The following is a 14,302-nucleotide window of genomic DNA, read 5'->3' on the forward strand; positions in this document are numbered from 1 at the left end:
CCTGGGATTGAGTCCCGCATCAGGCTTACTGCTCAATGGGGAGTCTACTTCTCCCTCTCCCTCTGCTCCTTCTCTCTCTCCATCTTACTCACTCACTCTCAAATCAATAAATGAAATCTTAGGGGCGCCTGAGTGGCTCAGTGGGTTAAAGCCTCTGCCTTCAGCTCAGGTCATGATCCCAGGGTTGTGGGATCCAGCCCCGCATAGGGCTCTCCGCTCAGCGGGGAGCCTGCTTCCTCTCTCTCTGCCTACTTGTGATCTCTGTCTGTCATATAAATAAAATCTTAAAAAAAAATAAATGAAATCTTAAAAAAAAAATTAATGCTGACTTTCCATCTCCTGTGATAAAGGTTGTTCTCTTCCTGGTATGGGAGAGGGGAGCAGAGACACTCACAAAAGGAAATTAGTGCCCTGTTTTCAGGCAGAAACGGGGAAGGAGGAAAGCAGAGAGTTCTTCCTGTATCTGTTTCCCGATATCCCTTTGGTCTCCCCACCTTGCCCTTATTTCTCCAGGAACACCAAACTACATTTAGTTTCCTGTTGTTAATGTGTTCTCTGATAATTTTGAAACATGCTTTTTATGCTGCTTGCAAAGCCTCTCCATCTCCACCTCCATCCTGCCTTGGAGGACTTTCATTGGTCCTGTAAGCTATGGCCTTCAAGGTGTGTTTTCTATTCTAGTAAGTCCTCCGCAAGAACTCCTCTCCGTTCCTACAGCACTTTGTGCTTCCTACTGAGGACTTACCAAACTGGACTCACATTTTCTGTTAGTAACCCCATATTCTGGGTTGCCTGGGTGGCTCAGTCATTAAGCATCTGCCTTTGGCTCAGGTCATGATCCCAGGGTCCTGGGATCAAGCCCCACATTAGGCTCCTTGCTCAGCGGGAAGCCTGCTTCTCCCCTTTCCACTCCTCCTGCTCCTGTTCCCTCTCTCACTGTCTCTCTCTCTGTCAAATAAATAAATAAAAATCTTACGGAAAAAAAAGAACCCTGGAGGAACAGCATCCTTTTGCAGTCATTCAGATGAAAGCCATATGCTGAAGATGAGAGAGCAGAAAGATAAAAGGTGTTTGGGTGTTTGATGACATCACGGATCTGTCCTGCTCTTGGACATTTTGGATAGGTAATGAAAATAAATGGTTTACCTTTTTAAAAACTTTTAAAAAGAGATTTTACTTATTTGATAGAGAGAGCAGGGGAGGGACAAAGAGTGAGGGAGATAAGCAGACTCCCTGCTGAGTGCGGGGCCTGACGCAGGGTTCAATCCCAGGACCCTGAGGTTAAGACCTGAGCTTAAGTCAATTGACTGAGCCACCCAAACGCCCCTAAACTTCTTACTGAAGAATAATAAACATAGAAAGTATGCATATTATAAATATGTATTTCAATAAATTTTCACATTAAAAACACCCATGTAACTAGCATCTAGAATGTTACCAGCATCCTTGAAGCCCACTCTCCAATTCTGGTCACCAGCCCCCAGAGTAACCACAACATTAACTTCTAAGAGCACGGATTATATTTGCCTGTGCTCTTTACATATAAAAACAAGAATGTGGGATTCCTGGCTGGCTTGGTCAGTGGAACATGTGACTCTTGATCTCAGGGTCATAAGTTCGAACCCCATGTTGGGCATAGAGTTTACTGTTAAAAAAATTGTAAGAATATGTTTGGTTGGGGCACCTGGGTGGCTCAGTGGGTTAAGCCGCTGCCTTCGGCTCAGGTCATGATCTCAGGGTCCTGGGATCGAGTCCCGCATCGGGGTCTCTGCTCAGCAGTGAGCCTGCTTCCTCTCTCTCTCTCTGCCTGCCTCTCTGTCTACTTGTGATCTCTCTCTCTGTCAAATAAATAAATAAAATCTTTAAAAAAAAAAAAGAATATGGTTGCTCCTGACTTATTTCCCTCAGCAGTATGTTTATAGATGTTCTTGATATTCTTTTGAATAATTACAGATCATTTATGCTCATTGCTACATAGTATTCCATTGTATGAGTGTACCTCAATTTATCTATTCTACAATTGCTGGGAAATTAGGTAGTTTCAAGTTCCTACTACTTTGAATAGCATTGCTATGAATATTCTAATACAGGTCTTTTGGTGAACATATTGTATGCATTTATATTGGATGTATACCTAGGAGTATATAGGGTCATAGGGTATACATGTTTTACTTTGGTAAATAAACTATTTTCCAAAGTGTTTGAGCCAATTTACACTCTCAACAGCAATGTATGAAAATTTCAGTTATTTTACATCTTTGCCAACACTTTAGTATTTCCTGACTTGTTTATTTTAGCCATTATGGTAGATGTATACTGTCATTGCATTGTTTTTTACTTTGTATTTTCCTGATAACTAATAAAGTTGAGCACTTTGGAAAAAGTTTCTTGGCCATTTGGATATTCTCTGTTTTAAAAAACAGGTTTATTTTCTTAAAAGATTTTGTTGTTTTTAGAGAGAGAGGGCATGCATCTGCCAACAGGGGAAGGAACAGAGAGAGAAAGGGACAGATAGACTCCATGCCATGCCAAGTGCAGAGCCCAGTGCAGGGCTCCATTTCACGACCCTGGGATCATGACCTGGGCCAAAAATCAAGACTCAGACACTTAACTGACTGAGCCACCCAGGTACCCCTAAAAGACATCTTTAGTGAGAAATAATTCACATACCATACAATTCACTCATTTGAAGTGTCTGATCCAATGGTTTTCAGTATATTCACAGATATATACAACCATCACCACAGTCAACTTTAGAGTATTTCCTTAATCTCAAAAGAAACCACATACCCTTTAGCTATCATCCTTAACCCCCTTGTCCAACCCTAAGCAACCACTAATCTACTGTCTATATCTACAAATTTTCATATTAACAACTTTCATATGAATGTAATCATAAATATGTGAACTTTTTTTTAGAGAGAGAGAGATGGGGGAGGGATAAAGGGTGAGGGAGAGAGAGAATCTTAACAGGCTCCAAGCTCAATGTGGAGCCTGATGCAGCTTGATCTCAGGACCCTGACATCATGACCTGAGCCAAAATCAAGAGTCAGATGCTTGGGATGCCTGAGTGGCTCAGTTGGTTAAGCGGCTGCCTTCGGTTCAGGTCATGATCCCAGTGTCCTGGGATCGAGTCCCACATTGGGCTCCATGCTCGGCGGGGAGCCTGCTTCTCTCTCTGTCTCTGCCTGCCACTCTGTCTGCCTGTGCTTACTCTCACTCTCTCTCTCTGATAAATAAATAAAATCTTTAAAAAAAAAAAAAAGTCAGATGCTTAACTGACCGAGCCATCCAGGTGCCCCAAATGTGAGCTTCTGTGACTGGCTTCTTTGATTTAGCATTATGTTTTCAGGGTTCATCCATGTTGTAGTATGAATCAACACTTTATTCCTTTTTATGATCAGATAATACTTCTGTGACCTGGTAATATGGTCAGATATTATCTGTGGCTCTACCACATTTTGTTTATCCAGTTGTCCATTGATGGATATTTAGGTTGTTTCTACCTTTTTGCTATGATGAATACTACTACTATAAACACTCATTTACAGGTTATTGAGCACATATATGTTTTCAGTTCTTTTGGATGTATACCCAGGATGGAATTACTGTGTCATATGGTAACCCTGTGTTGAATTATTTGAATAACTGATAGAGTCGTTTCCAAAGTGGCTACACTTCTATATTCCCACCAGCAGCGTATGTGCGTTCTGCCTTCTCCACATCCTCCTTAATAATTGTTGTTAATTTGACTTTCTGATTCTAGCCTTGTAGTTGGATATCCTTTTTTACAAAGTGTCTGTTCAAGCCTTTTGTCCATTTTTCTATATTTGAAATTCTTTATATATTTGAAATAAGAGGACTTTATTAGATATATGTATTGCAAATGTCTTCTTTCAGTCAATGGATTGCCTTCTTACTCTTTCAGTAGACTTTTGGTGAACTAAAGTTCTTAATTTTAATACAGTTCGTGAGTGCTTTTATATTCTATTTAAGAAATATTTGGGGGTCGCCTGGGTGACTCAGTGGGTTAAGCCTCTGCCTTCGGCTCAGGTCGTGATCTCAGGGTCCTGGGAGTGGGTCCCACATCGGGCTCTCTGCTTGGCGGGGAGCCTGCTTCCCTCCCGCCTCCTACTCGTGATATTTCTCTCTCTGTCAAATAAATAAAATAAAATAAAATAAAATAAATATTTGGGGAAAAAAGAAATCTTTGTGTGTGCTAGGGTCACAAAAATGTTTTCATTTAAAAGCATTTTTGTTTTAACTTTCACATTTTTTAAAAGATTTTAGTATATTTTTAAAGTAATCTCTGCACTGAACATGGGACAGCCCTGAGATCAAGAGTCACATGTTCAAACCACTGAAACAACCAAGTGCCTCCTAACTTTCACATTTGATATAAAGTCCACTTGGAATTAATTTTTGCAAATGGTGTGAAGTAGGGGACAAAATACATTGTTTCCCTCTATGGATACTCAATTGACTCAGCATCATTTATTGAAACACCATCTTTTCCTTACTACATTGTGGTGTGTTATATTTTACTATAGACAAGGTAACCTTACACATGAGAGTTTACTTCTGGATTCTTTTTTCATTGTTTAGTTTGCTTATTCTCACAATAATATCACCCACATACACATACACATGCACACACACAATAGCTTTATAAAGGTAGTATAGTTTTCTAGTTTTGTGATTCTTCTTCAAGATAGCCTTTGCCAGGGGCACGTGGATGGTTCAGTGGCTCAGTGGGTTAAAACCTCTGCCTTAGGCTTAGGTCATGATCCCAGGGTCCTGGGATTGAGCCGCCATCGGGCTCTCTGCTCAGCAGGGAGCCTGCTTCCTTTCCTCTCTCTCTGCTTGCCTCTCTGCCTATTTGTGATCTCTGTCAAATAAATAAAATCTTTAAAAAAAAATGGCCTTGGCTATCCTCTGGCCTTTGAATTTCCATATGAATTTAAATCAGTGTGTTAATTTCCTCAAAACACCTCCTGGGAACTTGGAAGGATTGTTTTGAAGCTATAGATTTGCAGATTACTGACATCGTTATAGTATTATCTTTTGATTTATAAATATGCTTTATCCATTGATTTAAGGGTCATTCTTAATTTCTCTCATCAATGTTTCATAGTTTTCAATGTAGTGGTGTTGTGCATCTTATGTTAGATTTATTCCTAAGTATTTATAGGGGTTTTTGGATACTATTGTAAATGATGTCTTTTTTTTTTTTTTTAAGATTTATTTATTTATTTATTTGACACAGAGAGAGGGAGAAGCAGGTTCCCTGCTGAGCAGAGAGCCCGATGAGGGCTCTGATCTCAGGACCCTGAGACCATGACCTGAGCTGAAGGCAGAGGCTTAACCCATTGAGCCACCCAGGCGCCCCTGATAGTAGTCTTTAAATTTAATTTCCTGTTTGTTTTATATTTGGACTTGAATCCAATGATCTTTCTAAATCTGCTTTTTTTTTCTTTTTTAAGATTACTTATTTATTTGACAGAGAGGGAGTCAGCGAGAGAGGGAACACAAGCAGGGGAAGTGGGAGAGGGAGTAGCAGGCTTCCTGCTGGGCAGGAAACCTGATCCCTGGCTTGATTCAAGGACCCTGGGATCATGACCTGAGCTGAGCTGAGCCACCCAGGGGCCCCTAAATCTACTTATCGTCTTGATTTTTTCCTTAGAATCTTTTAGATTATTTAGGTACAAAACCTTGTAATCTATCTAACAGTGTAGCGGACTCTGGCACACCACCCACATCTATTCCATTTCAGCTCAGAAGCATTTATTTGCTCCAGGTACTGGGAGTGTTAACAGCTGACAACTTGCAGTGGTGTTCCTTCTGGATTATTGCCCTCAGCTATTATCCATTTCCCTGGGACAGCCCATAATCAACAACGGGCCAGTGTGGAGGATAAAGATTCTACCTTCTTGCCTCAATTCAGGAACGGTCTGCACAATCATCTCAGCTCCAGAGCTCCTCATGAGATTCACTGAAGGAATTAATTGCAGCCAGCTTCTCCCTTCATCAACAACAGGCATTGGTCTTGAGATCATTCCTTAATAAATTTCCTGCATGCAAACTTACATCTCAAAGTCTGCTTCCTAGACGATCTGATTTGAAACAGTGGTATCAGAACAGGTCCAAGAAAGAGACTCTAAATGGTGCTTTTGTTGCTGGATCCTCAACTGACCAGCTGTGGAAGAAGACCTCATCACTGCAGGCAGATGGAGCAGTCACCGCCCCTGGTGACACCCCTGGCATCACGATTGTTAAAATTTTCATGTGTGCTGAAGTGAAATGGCATATCTGTAGAAAGAAATGCAGGCGGCAGGGTGCCTGGATGGCTCAGTCGGTTAAGCATCTGCCTTTGGCTCAGGTTATGTATGATCTCAGGGGTCCTGGGATCAAGCCCCACAGTGGGCTTCTTCTCAGCCGGGACCCTGCTTCTCCCTCTGCCTGCCACTCCCCCTGCTTGTGCTCTCTCTGTTCCCCTATCCACCAATGAATAAAGTCTTTAAAAAGAAATAAAAAGTTGTACGCTTTAAATATGTGTGGTTAGTTATACTAATTTTACCTTAAAGCCATTAAAAATATTATTTGGCATTTAGTAAACATTCAATAAATATTAGCTATTATTGTGAGGAGAGATCCTGAATCCTTCTTTCCCAGGAGTTCCTTTCCAGTCTTCTGCCCTGTAACTGACTGAGAAAGGGGAGAGGCAGCTTGGACTTGGCAAGAAAGTGACACCTTCTGGCTAGAGAGGGGAGTACACAATGGTATCTTCTGCTTTTAAGTGTTCGGATTTTACCTCATTTTTGTTTTTATCATTTGTTTAGGAATAGATACAACATACTGCTGTAAAATTCAAGGGCACAAAAAACCCCCACCTTCCATGTCTCTTCTCTCAGTTTGCTCCTCAAGAGTAACGACTGTTAGTTTTGTCAAATGCTAGCTAGCTCCCTGAAAATACTAACACCCATGATAAGGCAAAGCTGAGTTTATTCAAACCGTGGTAAGGAAGCACCCTGCCTTGGAGAAACTTTAGTAGTGTTTGGGAGGGGAGGGCTAAGTCAGGATATTTGTGTGATTTGGGGGTCTGGTTTAAATGGGGGCATCTTTCAGTGTAGGGGTTTGATTAAGATTGGTTAAGGATCATGGTTTAGGACTATAGACACAGTGATAGTGAGGGTTTTGAAATGTCTCAGGGAATAATCATTTGATAACTGCCCATGGAAAAGCTCAGGAGTTTCAGATGGTTTTTCTGGATGTTCCTGAATTGAACACAACAATTATTTGCAACCTTTATTTTCTGGGTAAGAATTTCCTGGGATACTAAATTCCTGTTGGTGAAGACAATAGAATAGTAAAGTCAAGTTAATGTAGACAGTACACTGTGTGGATGTAGAGGGCAGTTTCTTGTATATCTTTTCAGAAATACTCTGTGCAGGCGCCTGGGTGGCTTAGTGGGTTAAGCCTCTGCCTTCAGCTCAGGTCATGATCTCAGGGTCCTGGAATCAAGCCCGGCAAACATCTCTCTGCTCAGCAGGAAGCCTGTTTCTCCCTCCCTCTCTGCCTACTTGTGATCTCTCTCTCTCTGTCAAATAAATAAATAAAATCTTTTAAAAAAGAAATATTAAAAAATAGTCTGTACTTATTCAGTCATACATGTATTTGGGTAAGAAATGTCAGTTTTGGAAAAAAGTAAAAAAAAGAAAGAAATGTCATCTTTTACCCTCTAACAGTTGTTGCAGAAATACAGAAGCTGGGTATGAGATATTCCTTAAATCATAGCTATCCACTAGCATTTGCTCTTCAGTGATATGTGATGTACTTTTTTTCAGAGTATGCATGTTTTCATCTCTTGTGTTGAATGATTCCATTCTGTTTGAATTCTAATGCTGTTTGAAGTTTTGAACTAGCATTTTTCCCCCTCAACAGTTTATCTAACAGATCATGGTTCTGGCAAAACCAGTGGGGCACATTTTCTCTTATTCCTGGTTTCTTCTTTTCTATCTTAAAGTACAGTTACAAGGCTCTAAGGCAGGGGAGAGAAAGAATTATTCCATAGCACCATAATTTGAAGGTAGCTTCAAATTATGAAGAGGGCCCTATTAAATACAAGTTCAGGGGTGCCTGGGTGGCTCAGTGGGTTAAAGCCTCTGTCTTCAGCTTAGGTCATGATCTCAGGGTCCTGGGATCAAGTCCAGCATTGGGCTCTCTGCTCAGCAGTGAGCCTCCTTCCCCACCCTCTCTCTCTACCTGCCTCTCTGCCTACTTGTGATCTCTGTTAAGTAAATAAAAATCTAAAAAAAAAAAAAAAAGATAAGGAATCCTGAGCTCTTTTTTTTTTTTTAACTGGAAAAATTGTTACCCTGGAGAAATTCTAGACAAATGTTCAGAGGGTCTCTTACTCAGGGGCTGAGGAAGCCTTAATCAGGCTTCAATTTTCTTTTCCAGGTGGGACTCACCAGTCTGTTCTCTGTGGTCCTGGCTCCACCGTCTGAGAGATCTTCCTTTGCCATTATTTCCCTTGGCCACTGCTGAAGAAGATGCTAGATTACTGAGCTGTGTTTACGCCTTGCTTGTTCTCTACAGAAGATTAAGCATCTTGGAGTCATTTTCCATCTCCAATGTTTATAGATTTCCTAATTCGGGTTCATGGTTTCAAAGTTAGCTTGTTATCTCTTTTATTCTTGTCAGCTCCATGTGTCATTAGCCACAACAGTAATTCTTTCAAGATTTTTATCTTTCTCAGTCTGGGGCTACTCTATACCTAAGCTGCTTTCTTGGGAGAGCTATACCCCAAGCCTAACTGAAAGAATTTGCTGGGCAATACATTAATCCATTCTGCGGTTTTAACAACTAATGGGACTACCATAACTTTATTTGATCTTTGCCACAGAACTAAGGTCTCATTGGCCTCTATTATTCAAAAGCTTTAGCTCACAGTTGCCCCTTCAGATCTCATTAAATGCCCAGAGCTTAGGATTTTCCTTTCCCTTATACTCCTGATGGAAAACTGGCCAGTTCTTTGCCGTGGTTATCTCTTGTAGCACCTTGTCAATTTCAGTCGAACGTGGTAACCAAAATATGCTACTAATATTCTATTTTCCTACTTCTTCTAGACCTATAAGATGGTCAGACATATTTTCTGACTTTCAAGTTATTACAGACAAAATAACAACATATCGTCCCAGACTTTCAGTCTCCAATGAGTTTCCTCATCACCTGCTGACTGGTTCTTAAGCTAAAGTTACATATTTTAGGAATTTAATGAGAACGGCTCCATATTTCCAGTTCCAGTGAGTCAAGACTGGTTATAAGTTGCCAAAGTAAACAAACTTAAAGCTTAGTGCTTAAAGTAAAAACACTTATTCCTCATTTTTCATGTGCCTTGAGGGTTGGATAGGGCCTGTGCTCCATGTTGTCTTCATTCCAGGGCCCAAAGTGATTAAGCAGCTGCCATATTGAATATTGCTACATTTTGTGGCACAGGAATAGAAAACAAGGTTAATTGGGTATACCGGTTCTTGAGGCTTCTGCTCAGAAGTGATTCATATCACATCCACTCACATTTCACTGGCTGGAGCAGGTCACACGGCCATGCCTGACTTCCACGGGGCAGGGAAGTACAATCCCACCTTATGCCCAGAAAGAGAAAAATCTGGAACATTTGTGACAAGTCTTTTTATTATTATTTAAGATTTTATCTATTTATTTGAGAGCAAGCATGAGCAAGGGGGGAGGGACAGACAGAGAGGGAGAAGCAGGCTTCCTGCTGAGCAAGGAGCCGGAAGAAGAAGAAAGGCTCATCCCAGGACCCTGGGATCATGACCTGTGTGGAAGACAGATGCTTAACCAACTGAGACACCCAGGCACCTCCCTTTGTAACAGATCTTAAAGGCTGCCTCTATATGGTAAAAACAATAAAGGATGTAGTTTTAGTCTGAGTTCTAATATTTATTAATATTACCATGGATTAATTATTTAGCTCATCAGTTACCATGGATAAGTCATTTAGCATATTAGTTGGTAACCTCATTTATAAAAGTGGAGAAAATGGTCCTTAATTCAAGGAATGCTTAAGAGAATTAAACAGGACATTACATGTGAAATCCTTTAGCCCAATATTAGTTTTCTTTTCTTCCATTCACTGTCCAGAGATTATATATAATACGGTTAGTATTTTCAGCAAAGAAAAATTTGTATGTTTTGGTTTCCTGCTGCAATTTACATTAGTAATGTTCATCTATACTACCATATTACAAGCTTTTTGAGAACAGGCATAATGTTTTATAGTTCTTCTGTATCCCTTACATTGGGTAGTACAGTGTTGAAAACATAGTACAAGCTAAAATATATACATATTGATTATTTTCTCCTACAAAGTGTCTGTCTTCTATGGGACTGTGTTAACTCTCAAATGAAGCTTTCAAAAATTTTCAATTTTCTCTCCTAGAACTTGTAAATTTTGTCTTACAGTCTTTTCCAATTGATTATTTTATTGTATACTTGCAATATTATGATGACACAGAGGACATGTTACAGTCATTTACAATTAAAAAATAGAAATCAGGGGAGATTTCATGAATTCACCCTACAGTTCGCCTTTTGGCACAACAATCTTAGAGGCTTTACAACCCAAGAAACCATTGACATGGGACACCTGGGTGGCTCAGGCAGTTAAGTGTCTGCCTTTGGCTCAGGTCATAATCCCAAGTCCTGGAATCAAGTCCCACACTAGGCTTCTTGCTCTGCAGGGACCCTTCTCCTTCTTCCTCTGCCTGCTGCTCCCCCTGCTTGTGCTCTCTCTCTCTCTGACAAATAAATTAAAAAAAAAAAAAAAGAGTCTGTTATGGCTTGTTTCCCCCTCTCTTTTTTTTTCCTTTTCCCTCTTCCCATATGTTCATCTGTTTTCTACCTTAAATTCCACATGTGAGTAAGATCATATGATATTTGTCTCTCTCTGACTGACACAGTCCACTTAGCATAATATACTCTAATTCCATCCATGTCATTGCAAATGACAAGTTTTCATTCTTTTTGATGGCTAAATAATATTCCATTATGTGTGTGTGTGTGTGTGTGTGTGTGTGTGTGTGTGTGTGTATGTATATATACGTATGTATACACATATCTTCTTTAGCCAATGTGTGTGTGTGTATATCTTCTTTTATTTTTTTAAGATTTTATTTATTTACTTGAGAGAGAGCAAGCATGAGTGGGGGCAGAGAGAGAGGGGAAAGCTCCCCCCACTGAGCAGGGAGCCTGATGCGGGGCTCAATCCCAGGATCCTGGATCATGACCTGAGCTGAAGGCAGATGTTTAGCCACCTGACCCACCAAGGGGCCCCCATACTGTATCTTCTTTATCCATTCATCTATAAATGGACATCTGTACTCTCTCCATAGTTTGGCTATTGTTGATTATGCTGCTATAAACATGTACTCCTTCAAATCTATATTTTTGTGTCCTCGAATTTCATGCTCTTAACTGCAACATCAGGCTTAAGTAATATATATACCTGACTTTGTTTCCCAGTTATATTAATCCCTATTAATATTTTTGTTCATCTCAGTGTGTCCTTAAGGTTTATAGTACAATAACTTGAACAAAGCTAATAGTTAAATAATGGGACCTGGGGTGCCTGGGTGGCTCAGTCATTAAGCGTCTGCCTTCAGCTCAGGTCAAGATCCTGGGGTCCTGGGATCAAGTCCAGCATTGGGCTCGCTGCTCAACTGGAAGCCTATTTCTCCCTCTCCTACTCCTTCTGGTTGTGTTCCCTTCCTTGCCATCTCTCTGTCAAATAAATAAATAAAGGGAACTATCTATTAATTCTCTGTAGATTGTTATGTTTGTGAAAAGAATTACAGATTCAAGTATATGAGTTTAGATTTTATTAGTGATGCAGTTGAAGGGAATTATATGCCAAAATATGCCACTTTAGCTTATGCCAACGCTCAAAGGTACTTTGGGTTGAAGGCAATTTAGAAAGAGCAAATGGAAGAAAATCTTTCTACCTCTCCCCTGTCCCTATCTGCCTAAAGTCAGGGTATCAATTTCCCTTTATGAAGGTGTCTTCCTCCCCTCTTCCAGATTTGAAATCACTAGACACAGTAAGAGGGATGCAGCACCAAGACAGGTCTGCACAAACAAACTTTACTAACGTCACCTTTATTTTCCATTAGTTCCCGCATATATTTATCTTCTCACAATTTACTACTCCTAGAAACCTAAACCATTTTTTTCTTTGTCTTATCACTTCTCCACAAATGTATTGCCCTTTGTTAAAGTGGTATACAAACTCACGGTTCTAACAGCTCTTTGAGATTTTCAAATCTTTTCTGTGAGTCCTGTTCCCTGAGCTCATATGAAAAAAAAAAGCCATTTTTTCCTGTTAATCTGTCTGTTAATCTATCCACAGCCCCCAACTGCAGAACTTAATAAAGTTTTTTTTTCTTCCCTACATATTTAAAAGTTAAAAAATCAGACTACCTTTGTGATAGGCAGTAAAATAATTCCCTGTACCAAGACTAACAAGCCGTTGGGCTACAGAAGCCATACCTCATATAGGATCGATGATGTTGCTTTCTCCACTTGAGTTATCATCGTAAATTGTTCTCAATACTAAAAATGAAGGACATAATGACTTATCATTTGATATCATAGTTTGTGTCTTCAAAAATCTAAACTTCTCTGGGCGCCTGGGTGGCTCAGTGGGTTAGGGTCTCTGCCTTCAGCTCAGGTCATGATCCCAGGGTCCTGGAATCAAGACTCGCATCAGGCTCTCTGCTTAGCGGCAAGCCTGCTTCCTCCTCTCTCTCTGCCTGTCTCTCTGCCTACTTGTGATCTCTGTCAAATAAATAAATAAAGTCTTAAAAAAAATCTAAACTTCTCGGGACTCCTGGGTGGATCAGTCCTTAAGCATCTGCCTTCAGCTCAGGTCATGATCCGGGGTCCTGGGATCAAGTTCTGCATCAGGCTCCTTGCTCAACAGGGAGCTTGCCTCTCCCTCTGCATGCCCCCTGTTTGTGCTCTCTCTCTAACAAATAAATAAATAAAATCTTTTTAAAAAAAATCTAAACTTCTCCTTACTTAAATGCCCATTTTAAACTTTGGGGGGAAATGATTGAATCTATCAGAAGGTATAGAATTATTAAAACTGAACCACACCTGAACAGATCCTGGGGGCAATACTTTCAAATTTTCCATTAACATTCTTCTTTTTTTTTTTTTTTAGAGAGAGAGAATCTTTTTTTTAAAAAATATTTTATTTATTTATTTGACAGACAGAGATCACAAGTAGGCAGAGAGGCAGGCAGAGAGAAAGAGAGAGGATGAAACAGGCTCTCTGCGGAGCAGAGAGCCCGATGCAGGACTCGATCCCAGGACCCTGAGATCATGACCTGAGCAGAAGGCAGAGGCTTAACCCACTGAGCCACCCAGGCGCCCTCCATTAACATTTATTTATTTATTTATTTATTTATTTGTTTGTTTGTTTGACAGACAGAGATCACAAGTAGGCAGAGAGGCAGGCAGAGAGAGAGAGGGAGCAGGGTAGAAGCAGGCTCCCCGCTAAGCAGAGAGCCCGACGCGGGACTCGATCCCAGTCATGACCCCAGCCGAAGGCAGTGGCTTAACACACTGAGCCACCCAGGTGCCCACCATTAACATTCTTGATGCTAGAATCCACTCAGGCTTGCTTTTTCACTCAGTAATTTTGAATTAGGGGAGCCTGGCTGGCTCAGTTGGAGGAGCATGTGACTCTTGATCTTGGGGTTGTGAGTTTAAGCCCCATGTGGGGTGCAGAGATCACTTAAATAAAAATTTAAATTTTTGGTTTATGTGCAGAAAACTCATTTATGGTCAAATAATAGGCTTCTAAGCCCAATCATCATCTTATAAATATATGATATTGATATAACTCAACATAAATTTGTTGCTACAAATGAAAGACATCAAAAGTGTGTATTCGGGGCACCTGGGTGGCTCAGTCGTTAAGCGTCTGCCTCTCGGCTCGGGTCATGATCCCAGGGTTCTGGGATCGAGCCCCGAATCGCATCGGGCTCCCTGCTTGGTGGGAAGCCTGCTTCTCCCTCCTCTCTCTCCCCCTGTTTGTGTTCCCTCTCTTGCTGTGTCTCTCTCTGTCACATAAATAAATAAACTCTTTAAAAATAAAGTGTGTATTCTATTGATAATAGATCATCTTTCTATGGGAATTACAGCTTCCCTTTAGTTAACAAGTGTCCATAGGAGACATGTTCTGTGTGTGTGTGTGAGTGTGTGTAGATAAGTTGGT

This window comes from Meles meles, chromosome 7, assembly GCF_922984935.1.
Source record: "Meles meles chromosome 7, mMelMel3.1 paternal haplotype, whole genome shotgun sequence".
NCBI lineage: Eukaryota > Metazoa > Chordata > Mammalia > Carnivora > Mustelidae > Meles > Meles meles.